The sequence below is a fragment of the Ascaphus truei genome, chromosome 6, assembly GCF_040206685.1.
Source record: "Ascaphus truei isolate aAscTru1 chromosome 6, aAscTru1.hap1, whole genome shotgun sequence".
NCBI lineage: Eukaryota > Metazoa > Chordata > Amphibia > Anura > Ascaphidae > Ascaphus > Ascaphus truei.
The window spans coordinates 115,341,927-115,348,626 of NC_134488.1; positions in this window are offsets into that span (position 1 = coordinate 115,341,927).

Consider the following 6,700-nt stretch of genomic DNA (forward strand, 5'->3'; position numbering starts at 1 on the left):
TCAGCGGGGTCACTGGAGATGCATCCTCCGAGGCTGCAGGTATGCCCACGCAGTGGCTGTGCCGCCCGAGTTGCCCAGCTGGCTTCCCCACTCTGCTGCGGACAACACAGTCTCCCAAACGCATACTTGGTATTGACTCCCTTGACCCCCACCCCTAAACTCATACATTGTGTCCCCCCCTCTCCAACAAGCCCATACGTCCTCCCCCGGCCTATATGTTCTCCCCCACACCTATACGTCGTCCTCTCCCCCCCAGTCCGTTATGCTCTCCCCATCCTCCCCAGTCCCATACGTTCTCCTTACCTTCCTCCCCAGTCCCATGCGTTCTCCTTACCTTCCTCCCCAGGCCCATGCGTTCTTTTTACCTTCCTCCCCAGGCCCATACGTTCTCCTTACCTTCCTCCCCAGGCCCATACGTTCTCCTTACCTTCCTCCCCAGTCCCATGCATTCTTCTTGCCTTCCTCCCCAGGCCCAAACGTTCTCCTTACCTTCCTCCCCAGGCCCATACGTTCTCCTTACCTTCCTCCCCAGGCCCATACGTTCTCCTTACCTTCCTCCCCAGGCCCATACGTTCTCCTTACCTTCCTCCCCAGGCCCATACGTTCTCCTTACCTTCCTCCCCAGGCCCATACGTTCTCCTTACCTTCCTCCCCAGGCCCATACGTTCTCCTTACCTTCCTCCCCAGTCCCATATGTTCTCCTTGCCTTCTTCCCCAGGCCCATACGTTCTCCTTACCTTCCTCCCCAGTCCCATGCTTCCTTCTTGCCTTCCTCCCCAGGCCCACACGTTCTCCTTACCTTCCTCCCCAGGCCCATATGTTCTCCTTACCTTCCTCCCCAGGCCCATACGTTCTCCTTACCTTCCTCCCCAGGCCCATACGTTCTCCTTACCTTCCTCCCCAGGCCCATACGTTCACCTTACCTTCCTCCCCAGGCCCATACGTTCTCCTTACCTTCCTCCCCAGGCCCATACGTTCTCCTTACCTTCCCCCCCAGGCCCATACGTTCTCCTTACCTTCCTCCCCAGGCCCATACGTTCTCCTTACCTTCCACGTCAGGCCCATACTGTACGTTCTCCTTACCTTCCTCCCCAGGCCCATACGTTCTCCTTACCTTCCTCCCCAGTCCCATGCGTTCTCATTACCTTCCTCCCCAGTCCCATACGTTCTCCTTACCTTCCTCCCCAGGCTCATACGTTCTCCTTACCTTCCTCCCCAGGCCCATACTTTCTCCTTACCTTCCTCCCCAGGCCCATACGTTCTCCTTACCTTCCTCCCCAGGCCCATACGTTCTCCTTACCTTCCTCCCCAGGCCCATACGTTCTCCTTACCTTCCTCCCCAGGCCCATACGTTCTCCTTACCTTCCTCCCCAGGCCCATACGTTCTCCTTACCTTCCTCCCCAGGCCCATACGTTCTCCTTAACTGTTCAGGGCACAGACCTTAATGCAGGGCAGAAGTTTAAAAATACATTTAGCAAGAATGTTAACCCCTTCGTTGCCATACTGCACACTAAATGTAACCCTTACATGGATATCACACACACCTCTCTCTCCCATCGTGATGTCAAGGACACATTGCTCTGCTCTCATAGCTCATTCCATTCCTATAGTAGATATGTCAGACACGTTCCTCACACAATCTACGACACACGTTACCTCCCCGAAATACATTAAAGCTGCAATCCTATTTTATATACTTCTCGCTCAATCCTAATAAATTGCAGGCCTGTTATTTAATGTAGATAATCAACTGATGATAAACTAAATTGATGTCACTGTATTATGTCAACAAGTATCAGATTCACTGCAGCAGGCACATGTTCATTAAACGAGATATAGGAGTAAAAAACAAAAGAACAAGGCGCACAACGCACATAGTGTATTAAAGTATAAAATGTGACTTTATGGTTAAAAATAAATAGTTCTGCGTACATCAAGTAGGGAATAAACAAGCAGTTGGTATATAGGTTTACCACACCAGGAGATGACACTGTGCGACACCCTCAGATGGATCTCAGCATACACTGGGTCAGCAGTCGTCTCATCAGTCTCTTCCAGCGTCCTCTGTTAGGGGATGGTAGGTGGATGAGTCCCTTGTAGAGAGAGCCCCACAGCATACAGCTCACAGGTAAGTAAAGACGCCTTAGGATTCAGCATCCATGGAACACTGCAGCATTTGCCGCCACTCCTCGTTGGGCGCTCAGCGATGACGTCACTAGTCGCACCTCCGCTTCCGCAATGCTTCTCATGGAACGCACAGCGTGCGTGTCAATCCAGAGTTGTAAGGCAGCGGGGAGAGATATTTCGCCAGGCAAATGACTAATAAACAGTGTCCAAACAGTGTCCAGAATCACAAAGGATGGGGGGAGAACAGCATAGACACCTCTTATCCAACGCGTTTCGTAACACTAGGTTACTTCTTCAGGGAATGTATGCATAGTGAAGGGGCATGTACATATATATATACTACACTTCACCCAATCACAAATGCGGTGTCTAATTGCCACATCATTAATTACAGGTGCAGCATAATGCTCTTGATTTGTGATACTCTGTCTCACAGAACATATTAACAAACATTGTATAAAATTCATTTAATCTAAAACAGATTTAATTCAAGTACATAATCGGCGCATGAAAAGTAGAGCTTCTGGAAAAGAAAAGCCATAATTAGATACAAAGCAATAGCAATCTATAAAAAGGAATGGATGTCATTTTAAACACACAGAAATTACAGAGACTAATAAAGTGACCAGATATCAATGTCTTCATTTAACCCCTTAGGGCTCAATGAATTCATCTTATATATCCAGAAAGTCTCTTGTTGTGAGAGACTTTTAATCCTGTCACCTCCCCTTCTTTCTTTGGGGACCACTTTAACTCCCTTAAATTGCAAACTAGAGGGATCTTTATTGTGATAAAGTGCATAGTGACGGGAAAGACTATGTTTGTCATAACCTATTTTAATATTCCTGATGTGTTCCTGGATTCTAAGTTTCAGGCATCGTTTTGTGCGGCCAATATATTGCAGGCCGCAATCACAATTTATCATGTATACCACATGTGTGGAATTGCAATTAATAAAAGTATCAATCACGAAACTCTCACCGGTGACAAATGATTTGAATGTTTTTCTCTCTGGATGGAGAAATTTGCATATGGAACATTTCCCACACTGATAGTTACCTATAGGTTTATCTCCAAGCCAAGTTAGTGGCTTGGCGTGGGTATGACCCACATCACTGGGGGCTAATGTGTTTTTGAGATTTTTGGCCCTTCTGTATATAAACTTAGGAACTTTTGTAATATGGTCATTTAAAATCGGATCAGTGCATAAAATTGCCCAGTGCCGTTGTACAATTCGTTCAATTTTTTTATTCATTGAATTGTAAGTTGTAATAAAAGGCACTTCAATTAGGTTATCCTGGGAATGACTTACTTCTTTTTTAGCTTTTGGTTTTAACATAAGTTGCCTATCCTTATTTCGGACTATATTTAGGTCTCTAGTCAGATTTGCATTTGAATATCCCCTCTCAAGGAACTTATCAAAAAGTATTTTTGATTGTGTCTCAAAATCATGGTCTCCACTACAGTTTCTTTTGATGCGAATAAATTGGCCCTTGGGAATGTTCGCAATCCACGATTTTTTGTGGTTGCTGCTTGCCATTAATAGATTATTGGCATCAATTTCTTTGAAAAAGACCTTGGTGGAAACATTCCCATTGTCCAATGCAGTCAATTGTAGATCTAAAAAATTGATACTAAGTGGATTTGACACAAGTGTAAAGATTAAGTTCCTATCGTTGGAATTCAAATATGTCAGGAAGGTACAAATGGAAGAATCATCCCCCTCCCATACACATAGTATATCGTCAATATAGCGACGCCAGACGATTACTTGTCTGCTGAAGGGGTTGTTATTCCAGATGTTCTGATCCTCCCACTGACCCATATACAAGTATGCGAAGCTGGGGGCGAATCTTGTTCCCATTGCAGTTCCGCAAACCTGTAAAAAGAATTCAGATAAAAACAGAAAATAATTATGGGTCAGTATAAACTCAATTGATTTCAAAATAAATTCTATGTTGAGATGATGCAATGTGTTATCTGACTCTAAATAGTATTGAATTGCTTGTAGACCTTTATCATGTGGAATGTGAGTGTATAATGCTTGCACATCACATGTAATCCATTTGTAAGTACTTTTCCATTCAAAATCCTGAAAAGTCAGGAGAACGGAAGAAGTATCTTTCAAATAGGATGGCAATTGGCTTACATATGTTTGCAAGAAGAAGTCTACGTATTGCGAAAGATTCGCAGTAAGGGAATCTATTCCCGAAATAATGGGAAGACCTGGTGGGTTAGTTCTGTTCTTATGAACTTTGGGCAAATGATAAAAAATTGGGATTTTGGGGGAATCTCTGTACAAAAAATCAAATTCAGCTTTAGTTATAGCAGTATTATTATAGGCTTCATCCAACAACCCCTTTAAAAGGGTGATGTAATCATTTGTAGGATCTTTATCCAATGTTTTATAAAAGGACAAATCATAAAGGAGGCGGTGGGCCTCCTTTTCGTAATCAATACGATTTTGGAGGACCACTCCGCCTCCCTTATCAGCCTGTCTGATTATCAGATCATTGTTGTTTTTTAAACATTTCAAAGCTAAGTTCTCTTTAGAATTCAAGTTATGTCTGAGATCCCCTATATTGAAATCTTTTACCAATCTATAAAAATCATTATGCACCATATTGAAAAAAGTGTCAATGTGGTGCCCTTTAGATTGTGCAGGGTAAAATTTTGACCTTGTCTTAAAGGTGGTGTGTTTACAAACCAGACTTTCATTTTCTATATCATTTGGAGTTGGTGTACACTCAATTACATTTGTCACTTGTGGAGTTTCGCTTTTGTTTTTAATAAAATGCCGTTTCAGGGTCATATTTCTCACAAATTTGTGTAGGTCAGTGTATAGTTGGAAACCGTTAGGACCACTTGACCTGGAGAAATTAAGACCCCTATTCAGCACAGTTTTGTGATCTTTTGTCAGAATTACTGTAGATAAATTGAAAATGCCTTTGTCTAGGGAGATCCCAGGTCTACACTTGAGTCCCTTCTCTTTGACCTTGGATCCTGCTCTCGTTCCTCGTCTGGTAATGATCTTTTTACTTTGGTTTTTTTCGCTGGACTTATTAGTTGTTCCTGTTTCTTCTCCTTCTTTTTCTCTTTCGGCGGGGAGAATCTGCTCTTCAGTAATTCTAAAAAACGAGAACCTGAGGGGGACTCATTAGTAGGCTTATTAGTCATTACTTTATCATGTTTCTTTGGTTCTGATCTGTCTCTGGGGGAAAGAGGTATAGGATTCTGTTCCCTATATTTTTCTGTGTTATTTTGTCTGCCATAGGTGTTATGGTTAGCATATTTATGATCATTTTTTCTATCTCTAGATCTATTTTGATGATGATCTTGTTTCCTATGATTGGACCAACCACGGTGTCTGGGGGGGCCTCTCCTACCGGAGCCTCTATTACCAGATGTATGTTGGTCCTTCCTGGCACCGTGATTAGGGATATAGATTTTATCTATCACTCTACCTCTTTCACCTTCTTTGGCCCAGTCTCTTTCTCTCCCATTGTCATAATCAGCTTTATCTCTTAGAAATTTCTCGTGTTTTGTTTTGACTATCTCTTCTCCTGTGCTTTCTAATTTGGCAAGAAGTTCTACTTCAATTTTAGAACAATCCTTGTCAATCACTATTGGTTCTAAGGTTTTTATCTCTTTGAGTATTTCTTTTTCGATGAGTGAAATGGACTTTGTGCGTTCAAAAATAATTAAACGCATCAGGTCTATAGAACACTCATCTAATATACGGTTCCACTCTTTCATGAAATGCTCATTCTCCTTCCCAAACGTAGGTGGTTTTTGAACACGTAACCCTCTGGGTATTCTTTTACAGTCAATATATTTCTGCAAAGTGGTTTTTTCTAACCAAAGCTTGTTATCCTTCAGCAGAAGGTTTTCTAGGATTTTAAAGTGCCCTTCTAATGACAAATTATCATCCTCCTCCTCTGAATGGTCTTTAGGTCTCTCTGAGAATAAGCGATCAAACTGTTCTTGTCGCTTATCTCTGAGATTTAAAAGACCCCACACCATTATAATGGATGATTGACAGAACAATACTTAAAATAAGTAAATTGTGAAGTGTACCAGTATACAAGTGCAGCACCTAGAGACATTTGTACCTTCCTGACATATTTGAATTCCAACGATAGGAACTTAATCTTTACACTTGTGTCAAATTCACTTAGTATCAATTTTTTAGATCTACAATTGACTGCATTGGACAATGGGAATGTTTCCACCAAGGTCTTTTTCAAAGAAATTGATGCCAATAATCTATTAATGGCAAGCAGCAACCACAAAAAATCGTGGATTGCGAACATTCCCAAGGGCCAATTTATTCGCATCAAAAGAAACTGTAGTGGAGACCATGATTTTGAGACACAATCAAAAATACTTTTTGATAAGTTCCTTGAGAGGGGATATTCAAATGCAAATCTGACTAGAGACCTAAATATAGTCCGAAATATGGATAGGCAACTTATGTTAAAACCAAAAGCTAAAAAAGAAGTAAGTCATTCCCAGGATAACCTAATTGAAGTGCCTTTTATTACAACTTACAATTCAATGAATAAAAAAATT